Raw genomic sequence first — 11,717 nt, 5'->3', positions numbered from 1 at the left:
ACTTCCGTTTCCCCAGGGCCCATGTTGTGCAGGACGTAGATAATAAGGAATTGTACCTCCCAGCCAAAACTTTGCTTGACCTAAGAGAACCTGGTAACCGCAAGGACCCCTAATAATTAATTACCTAATACATTTAGTGCCTTCCTAACCGTTTACCATGAACTATGTATTTTTTTGGAGAAATATGAAGTAGGAATTCGGACCCACTCACCAAGATCCTCTCCACGACCATAGCTATGACGACCATCTTACATGGGCAAGCAACAAGGACTTCCGGGTCAATAGGACTTCAAATACTCGGCGTGCGTTGTGCGTGGGAAAGGCCAAGTGTAACAACGGCTATCCTAAAAACAAAAAACTTTAAAAAAATCAGAAGGAAAACTAGGTATAATGAAAGGGTCGCAACCGAAGAGAACAACTTGGACCTATGGTAGATGCAACTGTACATGAAGCAGTTCAAACTGTTGGAAATATGCCCTAGAGGCAATAATGTTGGTATTACTATATTTCCATATTCATAATTAATGAGTTCATATTCTATGCTATAACTGCTATGATCCTGGAATATGCCATTCAGTGAAAACTAATATGCACGTGTGGAATGATAAATCGTTAATTAAAGGTTACTAGTCTCGCCTATAAGACGACCTCAAGTGTTGTTGGTGATAATATCTTTTGGATCTTAGGATATCTTGAAGTGTAACGATGATCCTAAAACAACATTGAGATTATGGTGTTAGAAGAACGATCATATTGAACCAACCCAATCTTGTTTGTTATGAATTGGGTTAACAACGTTTGCATTCAATTGTAATACCACAGAGTGTTAACGTGTGATATTGCTCCTTAGACCATGAGAGTATCGTGATAACGTCTTACCATACGGTGGGCTTTGGGGTTGCTCATACGTCACCTGTAACACGATGATCATAACGACAACTTACAGGTTCATCACAAAGTTTGACAATTGACTGGATAACTCAAGAGTGGGATTTTCTCCTATGATGATGGAGAGATATTCTTAGGGCTCTCAAGGTGTGAAGACATCGATCATCACCTGGGAAGACACACGTGACATTGTCACGGGGATGCCGAAACACAATAATGAGAAAGAAGAACAAAATAGGTAATGAGGATTTCGGTATCGTCGGCATAGTGATGACTCAGGAGGATACTGATGCATCCCAGGTTTTTGTGAACCATCACTAAGCAAAGTTAACATCACATGATAACATAATGTTCACTCAAATATCATTCATGTACTCATAGGGACAGATACGGACATCCACGGTTCCGATGCCCGTCATTAAACAAACAGTTTCATTCATGTCTATGAGTTATCGAACCTACGGGGTCACAAGATCAGGCAATCACGATCTGCTGAGTGTTAGTAGAATGGGAGTCATGATAATATATTTTTGCAATTGTTTCATGAATATTCGGAATAGTCCCAAGAGGATCCGGAAGCGTTTCGGGTCACCGAAAGGATTTCGCAGAGTGTCGGGTAATACCGGGTATTACCGATAAATTATATATATGTGGAAAATGTTTCCGGAGATGTTAAAATAAGTAAAAAATGGTCTAGATGTATTTAAAACATTTTATATTTAATTTAAATATCAACGGGCCTAAAAAAGGCAAGAGATGGAAGGCAACTTAGGCCACAAGGGCCCAAGTGGGAAGGCGCCCCGCCCCCTTCCTTGTGGGGAGGGGGGCGAATTGGACAAGGGGAGGGAGTCCAACTCCCTCTCCCATGGCCGGTGCCCCAAGGTGTACTTCCCCCCCCCCCTTGGTGGCTGCCCTCTCCTCCTCCTCCAACCTATATATACTATGGGTTTTTTCTCTATTGTTTTATACAAGTTTTGGAGCCTCCTCTAGTTCTTCTAGTTCTAGTTCTAGTTGGTCCTAGTTAACTAATAAGAGCTAGGCTAATCCTCTTGTAGTCATAATTAGTAGCCTAGTGTGATTCTAATATCCTCCCTCTAATTCTCCGACGGCGATGATTAGCTCTGGACGGTGAAGCCCTGCTGGATCGTGAAGGCCGCACACTTCCAACCAAGTAGAGAGGTTGTGCTATCGGTCTTTGGTTCGATTGACTGTTCGTGGGCGGTACGAGGGATCATCCATCGAAAGTTTGAGGGACTCCAAGTACGATCTACACCGACATGTTCTTCTTCCACTTCAACTTGGTGACGGTAATGATCGTGATCCCAACCCGTTATGCATCTTCATATTGATCTTGGGTGATTGTAGGTGCGAATTTTTTTGTTTTCTACTATGTTTCCCAACAGTTGTATAAGAGCAGGCTTATGAGTAGGTGCAGGTTGCAATTTAGATCACATGTGATTGTGAGGGTCGATGTTCTTTATATGCTTCCCTCGAGTGTTTCTTAGATTCAATTCATTGACGGCATGGTGTCGCTTTTACAAGGTTCTGACAATCATTCGGCTTTGGTTGTCGACGATCTGTTAACAGTTCCTTGGGGTTCACCATAGTTGAGAATAGTGAACCGGCACATACACATAAGGGTGCCGAAGATGGATGATCTTCTAGGGGGTCAAGCGTAATAGACGAAGTTTAGTGTGGGGGGCAAGACTTTTTACTGAGCCTCTTCTTTCAGACACCCCAAAACTTAATCTAGCAACAAGAATCATCACCTAAATTGTGGACGTAGGTTGATAGTATTACTTGTTAAAACTGGTTAACTACGTAACTAAAATTTTGGTAAAACCGATTAGAGGATGTCTAACTTGGTTTTGCAGGCTATGCATATGATGTGGTATAGCCTTCGTCATGATAATGAGTTTATGTATGAGATGGTTATATGTCTAATGCTAAGTGGCATGCATGTCACGGCATGACGGCTGGAGCCACGAGATTGCCACGTTAATGTAAATTTCATAGAGATAGCCTACAGGTTACACGTTACAATGGCAAATGTACACGGAGGACCCCGATGAGGAGAAGGTGTACATGGCTGATACGTCCATTTTGTATCATGCTTTTATATTGATATTTATTGCATTATGGGCTGTTACTATACATTATGTCACAATACTTATGCCTTTTCTCTTTTATTTTATAAGGTTTACACGAAAAGGGAGAATGCCGGCAGTTGGAATTCTGGGCTAGAAAATGAGCAAATATTAGAGACATATTCTGCACAACTCCAAAAGTCCTAAAACTCCAGGAAAGTCAGTTTTGGAATATATTAAAAATATTGGGAAAAGATAGCACTAGAGGGGAGCCACCCACCAGCCACGAGGGTGGAGGGCGCGTCCTACCCCCTGGGCGCGCCCTCTTGCCTCGTGGGCCACCTATCAGGCCCCCGACGTCCATCTTCTACTATTTGGTGTCTTTTGCCCTGGAAAAAATCATAAGGAAGCTTTCGGGAGGAAGCGCCCCCATCTCGAGGCGGAACCTAGGCAGGACCATTCTAGGGCTCCGGCGGAGCTGTTCTGCCGGGGAAACATCCCTCCGGGAGGGGGAAATCATCACCATCGTCATCAACATCAATCCTCTCATTCAGAGGGGGTCAATATCCATCAACATCTTCACCAGCACCATCTCCTGTCAAATCCTAGTTCATCTCTTGTATCCGATCTTTGTCTCAAAACCTCAGATTGGTACTTGTGGGTTGCTAGTAGTGTTGATTACTCCTTGTAGTTGATGCTAGTTGGTTTATTCAGTGGAAGATCATATGTTCAGATCCTTAATGCATATTAATACCCCTCTGATTATGAACATGAATATGATTTGTGAGTAGTTACATTTGTTCCTGAGGACATGGGAGAAGTCTTCTTATAAGTAATCATGTGAATTTGGTATTCGTTCGATATTTTGATGAGATGTATGTTGTCTCTCCTCTAGTGGTATGTTAACGTCGACTACAAGACACTTTACCATATTTGGTCCTAGGGGAAGGCATTGGGAAGTAATAAGTAGATGATGGGTTGCAAGAGTGACAGAAGCCTAAACCCTAGTTTATGCGTTGCTTCGTAAGGGGCTGATTTGGATCCATATGTTTCATGCTATGGTTAGGTTTACCTTAATTCTTCTTTCATAGTTGTGGATGCTTGCGAGAGGAGTTAATCATAAGTGGGATGCTTCTCCAAGGAAGGGCAGTACCCAAGCACTAGTCCACCCACCTATCAAATTATCAAAGTAACAAACACGAATCATATGAGCATGATGAAAACTAGCATGACAGTAATTCCCATGTGTCCTCGGGAGCGCTTTGCTTTATATAAGAGTTTATCCCGGCTTCTCCTTTGCTACAAAAAGGATTGGGCCACCTTGCTGCATCTTGGTTACTTTTGTTACTTGCTACCCTTTAGGAATTATCTTATCACAAAACTATCTGTTATCGATAATTTCAGTGCTTGCAGAGAATACCTTACAGAAAACCGCTTGTCATTTCCTTTTGCTCCTCGTTGGGTTCGACACTCTTACTTATCAAAAGGACTATGATAGATCCCTATACTTGTGGGTCATCAAGACTCTTTTCTGGCGCCGTTGCCGGGGAGTGAAGCGCCTTTGGTAGGTGGAATTTGGTACGGAAACATTTATATAGTGTGCTGAAATTTACTGTCACTTGTTACTATGGAAAATAATCCTTTGAGGGGCTTGTTCGGGGTATCTTCACCCCGACCAGAAGTGCAAAGAGTTGCTCCTCAACCTACTGAACCTACTGAAAATATCTATTTTGAAATTCCTTCGGGTATGATAGAGAAACTGCTAGCTAATCCCTATACAGGAGACGGAACATTACATCCCGATATGCACGTAATCTATGTGGATGAAGTTTGTGGATTATTTAAGCCTGTAAGTATGACCGATGATGTTGTCAAGAAGAAGGTCTTCCCTTTATCTTTGAAGGGAAAGGAATTGACATGGTTTAGGCTATGTGATGATATAGGATCATGGAACTACAACCGATTGAAACTGGAATTTCATCAGAAGTTTTATCCTATGCATTTGGTTCATCGTGATCGTAATTATATATATATTTTTTGGCCTCGTGAAGGAGAAAGTATCGCTCAAGCTTGGGGGAGGCTTAAGTCAATGTTATATTCATGCCCCAATCACGATCTCTCAATAGAAATTATTATTCAAATGGGATTTATTGGAAATAATTAAATTCAACTCTAAAGATTGGAAGTCAACGAAGGTAAGGAGTCAGGTATAACCCCTAAGTTTGATTGTGTTAAATGTTTTATGGATACCGATGCTTTTCATGAATTTAGCACTAAATATGGACTTGACTATGAGATAGTAGCTTCTTTATATGAATCATTTGCTACTCATGTTGATCTCCCTAAGGAGTAGTGGCTTAAATATCATCCTCCCATTGAAGCAAAGGTAGTAGAACCTATTAAAGTTGAAGAAAAAACTATTACTTATAATGTTGATCCTATTGTTCCTAGCACTTATATTGAGAAACCACCTTTCCCTGTTAGAATAAAGGATCAGGCTAAAGCTTCAATTGTGGTTCGTAAGAGTAATGCTAGAACACCTACAACCCCCGAGCAAATTAAAGTTGAACCTAGTATTGCTATGGTTAAAGATCTCTTGGTCGAGAATATAGATGGGCATGTTATTTACTTCTGTGATGAAGCTTCTAGAATTGCGAGACCCGATACTAAAAATAAACATAGACCTGTTGTTGGCATGCCTGTTGTTTCTGTTAAAATAGGAGATCATTGTTATCATGGCTTATGTGAATTATGCATGATATTGCACCTGCTGAGATAGAAGGTATTGATGTTACAATTAAGCTAGACAATAGAGACACTATTTCACCAATTGGGATTGTTAGAGATGTTGAAGTCTTGTGTGGGAAAATTAAATATCCTACTGATTTTCTTGTTCTTGGTTCCCCACAAGGTGAATTTTGTCCCATTATATTTGGTAGACCCTTCTTAAATACTGTTAATACTAAGATAGACTATGAAAAGGATATTGTTACTGTTGGTTTAGGGGATATGTTTCATGATTTTAACTTTGCTAAATTTCGGAGACAACCCCATGATAAAGAATTGCCTAGTAAAGATAAAATTATTGGTCTTGCTTCTATTGCCGTGCCTCCTAATGATCCTTTAGAACAATATTTGCTAGACCATGAAAATGATATGTTTATGAATGAAAGAAGGGAAATAGATGAAGTATTCTTTAAATAGGGACCTATTTTGAAACACAACTTGCTTGTTGAAATCTTGAGGGATCCTCCTCCACCCAAGGGTGATATCGTGTTTGAGTTTAAACAATTACCTGATACTCTTAAATATGCTTATCTTGATGAAAATCAGATATATTCTGTTATTATTAGTGCTAACCTTTCAGAGCATGAAGAAGAAAAATTATTGAAAACTCTGAAGAAGCACCGCGCTGCTATTGGATATACTCTTGATGATCTTAAGGGCATTAGTCCCACTCTATGCCAACACAAAATAAAACTGGAGAAAGATGCTAAACCAGTTGTTGATCATCAACGACGATTAAATCCTAAGATGAAAGAAGTGGTAAGAAATGAAATACTAAAGCTTCTGGAGGCAGGTATAATTTATCCTGTTGCTGATAGTCAGTGGGTAAGTCCTGTCCATTGTGTCCCTAAGAAGGGCGGTATTACTGTTGCTCCTAATGATAAGGATGAATTGATCCCACAAAGAATTGTTACATGTTATAGAATGCTAATTGATTTCCGCAAATTAAATAAAGGTACTAGAAAAGATCATTACCATTTACCTTTTATCGATCAAATGCTAGAAAGACTATCCAAACATACACATTTTTGCTTTCTAGATGGTTATTCTAGTTTCTCTCAAATACCTATGTCAAAATAGGATCGGGAAAAGACCACTTTTACTTGCCCTTTCGGTACTTTTGCTTATAGACGTATGCCTTTTGGTTTATGTAATGCACATGCTACCTTTCAAAAATGTATGACTGCTATATCCTCTGAGTTTTGTGAAAATATTGTTGAGGTTTTCATGGATGATTTCTCCGTTTATGGAACTTCTTTTGATGGTTTCTTAAGCAACCTTGATCGAGTTTTGCAGAGATGTGAAGAAACTAATCTTGTCTTGAATTGGGAGAATTACCACTTTATGGTTAATGAAGGTATTGTCTTGGGGCATAAGATTTCTGAAAGAGGTATTGAAGTTGATAAAGCTAAAGTAGATGCTATTGAAAAGATGCCATGTCCTAAAGATATCAAAGGTATAAGAAGTTTTCTTGGTCATACTGGTTTCTATAGGAGTTTTATTAAAGACTTCTATAAAATTTCTAGGCATCTGACTAATCTCTTGCAAAAAGATGTCCCTTTTGCCTTTGATGATGATTGTGTAGAAGCATTTGAAATACTTAAGAAAGCCTTGATTTATGCACCTATTGTTCAGCCACCTGATTGGAATTTACCCTTTGAAATTATTTGTGATGCTAGTGATTATGTTGTGGGTGTTGTTCTAGGACAAAGAGTTGATAAGAAATTAAATGTTATCCAATATGCTACAAAACTCTAGATAGTGCTCAGAGAAATTATGCTACTACTGAAAAAGAATTTTTAGCAGTCGTATTTGCTTGTGATAAGTTCAGACCATATAATATTGATTCCAAAGTAACTGTTCACACTGATCATGATGCTATTAAATATCTTATGGAAAAAAGATGCTAAACCTAGACTTATTAGATGGGTTCTCTTGCTACAAGAATTTGATTTACATATTATTGATAGAAAGGGAGTAGAGAACCCCGTTGCAGACAACTTGTCTAGGTTAGAAAATGTTCATGATGACCCACTACCTGTTGATGATACCTTTCCTGATGAACAATTAGCTGTCATAAATGCTTCTCATACTGCTCCATGGTATGATGATTATGCTAATTCAATTGTTGCTAAATTTATACCACCTAGTTTCACATACCAGCAAAACAAAAAGTTTTTCTATGATGTAAGACATTACTTTTGGGATGACCCACACCTTTATAAAGAAGGAGTAGATGGTGTTATTAGACGTTGTGTACCTGAGCATGAACAGGAAGAGATCCTACGCAAGTGTCACTCTGAGGCTTACAGAGGACACCACGCTGGAGATAGAACTGCACATAAGGTATTGCAATCCGGTTTTTATTGGCCTACTCTTTTTAAAGATGCCCTTAAGTTTGTCTTGTCATGTGATAAATGTCAAAGAATTGGTAATATTAGCAGACATCAAGAAATGCCTATGAAGTATTCACTTGTTATTGAACTATTTGATGTTTGGGGCTTTGATTATATAGGGCCTTTTCCTTCTCTAATGGGTGTACACATATTTTAGTTGTTGTTGATTACGTTACTAAGTGGGTCGAAGCTATTCCAACTAGTAGTGCTGATCATAACACTTCTATTAATGAAGTTTTTTTCCGAGGTTTGGAGTCCCTAGATATTTAATGACTGGTGGTGGTTCACATTTTATTCATGGTGCTTTTCGTAAAATGCTTGCTAAGTATGATGTTAATCATAGAATTGCATCTCCATACCATCCTCGGTCTAGTGGTCAAGTAGAATTGACTAATAGAGAGATTAAATTGATCTTGCAAAAGATTGTTAATAGATCTTGAAAGAATTGGTCCAAGAAACTTGAGGATGCATTATGGGCCTATTAAACTGCATATAAAAATCCTATGGGTATGTCTCCGTATAAAATGGTTTATGGAAAATCATATCACTTACCTCTCGAACTAGAACATAAGGCATATTGGGCCATTAAAGAGCTCAATTATGATTTCAAACTTGCCAGTGAGAAGAGGCTATCTGACGTTAGCTCACTTGATGAATGGAGAACCCAGGCCTATGAGAATGCCAAATTGTTTAAAGAAAAGGTTAAAAGAAGGCTTGACAAAAGGATACAAAAGCGCGAGTTTAATGTAGGTGATTATGTTTTTCTATACAACTCTCGTTTTAAAAAAAATTGCAGGAAAACTTCTCTCTAAATGGGAAGGTCCTTACATTATTGAGGAGGTCTATCAATCCGGTGCCATCAAAATCAACAACGCCGAAGGCACAAATCCGAAGGTGGTTGATGTCGCTTGAAGCTACGTCGGTATTTCCCAAAAGAGGAAGGGATGATGCAGCACAGCGGCGGTAGGTATTTCCCTCAGATATGAAACCAAGGTTATCGAACCAGTAGGAGAACCAAGCAACGCAACGTAAACAGCCCCTGCACACAAATAACAACACCTCGCAACCCGACGTGTTAAAGGGGCTGTCAATCCCTTTCGGGGTACGGCGCCTCAAGATAGGCAAAGGACGTGAAGTAAATTTGTAGATGGGATAAATAGATCGCGGAACAAATAAATTGCAGCAAGGTATTTTTGTATTTTTTTGGTTTAATAGATCTGAAAATAAACGCAAGGAAAAAGTAGATCGCAAGGAAAATATATGAGAAAGAACACCCAGGGGTCGTAGATTTCACTAGTGGCTTCTCTCGAGAAAAATAGAAAACGGTGGGTGAAGAAATTATTGTTGGGCAATTGATAGAACTTCAAATAATCATGACGATATCCAGGCAATGATCATTACATAGGCATCACATCCAAGATTAGTAGACCGACTCCTGCCTGCATCACATCCAACATGCATCTAGTGTATTAAGTTCATAGAGAAACAAAGTAATGCAATAAGAACGATGACATGATGTAGACAAGATCCGTTTATCTATTGCGGCAGATATGGATCCCGTCTTTTAACCTTAGTAGCAACAATACATATGTGTCGGTTCCCTTTCTGTCACTGGGATCAAGCACCGTAAGATCGAACCCACTACCGGGCACCTCTTCCCATTGTAAGATAAATAGATCAAGTTGGACAAACAAAACCCAAATGTCGGAGAAGAAATACGAGGCTATAAGATATCACGCATATAAGAGATCAAAGAACTCAAATAACTTTCATGGATATAAAAAGATATAACTGATCATAAACTCGAAGTTCATCAGATCCCAACAAACACACCGCCAAAAGACTTACATCATATGATCTCCAAGAGAACATTGTATTGGTAATCAAGAGAGAGAGAGGAAGCCATCTAGCTACTAAGTACAGACCCGAAGGACTACAAAGAACTACTCACGCATCATCAGAGAGGCACCAATGGAAGTGGTGAACCCCTCCGTGATGGTGTCTATATTGGATCTGGTGGTTCTAGACACTGCGGCGGCTGGATGAAAATTTCGTCAACTCCTCTAGGGTTTCTGGAATATTGTGGTATTTATAGAGCAAAGAGTCGGTCCAGGGGGCACCTGAGGTGGGCACAACCGACAGGGGCGCGCCTGGGCCTCCTAGCGCACCCTAATGGGTTGTCCCCTCCTCGGGACTCCCACCAGGTGCAACCAACTTCCTTCTGGTCCATAAAAAATCATCGTAAATTGGCGTGTCATTTGGACTCCGTCTGATATTGATTTCCTGTGATGTAAAAAACATGCAAAAAAACAGCAACTGGCACTTGGCACTATGTCAATAGGTTAGTACCAAAAAATGATATAAAATGACTATATAATGATTATAAAACATCCAAGATTGTTAGTAAAACAACATTGAATAATCAAAAATTATAGATAAGTTGGAGACGTATTAGCATCCTGAAGCTTAACTCTTGCTCGTCCTCGAGTAGGTAAGTGATCAAAACAGAACTTTTGATGTGGAGTGTTGTATATCATGTCATATCATATTATTTTCTTTATAGCATGGACATTTGGACTTTTATGTGATTCAAAGCAATAGTCTAGTTTTGACATGATAATTTAGATACTCAAGCATATCAACAAGCAACCATGTCTTTCAAAGTATCAATGCTAAAACAAGTTATCCCTAGCCCATCATGCTCAAACATTGATCCATTCATGAAACACACTCGGATATTAGCTACACCCAATACTTAAGTACGATCATATTGTCCCCTGGTTGGTGCTTTTATAAGAGAGGGTGGAAATCTAATTTCATTTTTTTTTGCATCAAGTAAAATAAAGGCCCTTCACAGAGGGAAGTAGGGATTTGTAGAGGTGCCAGAGCTCAAAGCTAAAAATTAGAGATAAAAACATTTTGAGAGGTGTATCCATCCCACCAACGAAAACGACTTGGAGCATCCCAACACTTTCCATGCTAGATATATCATAGGCGGTTCCCAAACAAAAAAATAAAGTTTATTCCTTTTTCCACCATAACTTTCACCACAAAAAAAAGACACATCCGTGACATTTTGGGCCGAACGAATTTTTTTCCTGTCATACTTATGACACCTCTATGACGATAATTGTGACAAAACCCGGTATCATCATAGATGTGGTGGGCTCCTACTTCTATGACAGAAAATGGGCTTTTCGTCCTGGGCGGGCCGGAGACGTAGCTACTGACATTCTTTGGGCCATCCATGACGGAAAAAACCGTGGTAGAGGTGAGGGCGAGGAAAATTTCAGGGAGTTCCCGGTTACGGTGGGTGGTCGGGGGCCGAGCGATGCGCGTTTATCACGTACACGTACGCGCGTGTGTGCGAGGCATTGAGCTCTAACTGAACCCGAGCGAGGCGTCTCCTAACTGAACCCGAGCGATTGCACTGCAGGCTGTGCATTACTGAACCCGAGCGATCGAGCGATTCCTTCACTACTGCTGCTAACTGAAGCCGATCGATGTTGCCTATGGATGAACAATGAGCGTTGCAGGGGGGTTTGGATGAACAGTGAGC

This window comes from Triticum dicoccoides, chromosome 2B (assembly GCF_002162155.2).
Source record: "Triticum dicoccoides isolate Atlit2015 ecotype Zavitan chromosome 2B, WEW_v2.0, whole genome shotgun sequence".
Taxonomy (NCBI): Eukaryota; Viridiplantae; Streptophyta; class Magnoliopsida; order Poales; family Poaceae; genus Triticum; species Triticum dicoccoides.
Note: the sequence above shows the minus strand (reverse complement) of the source record.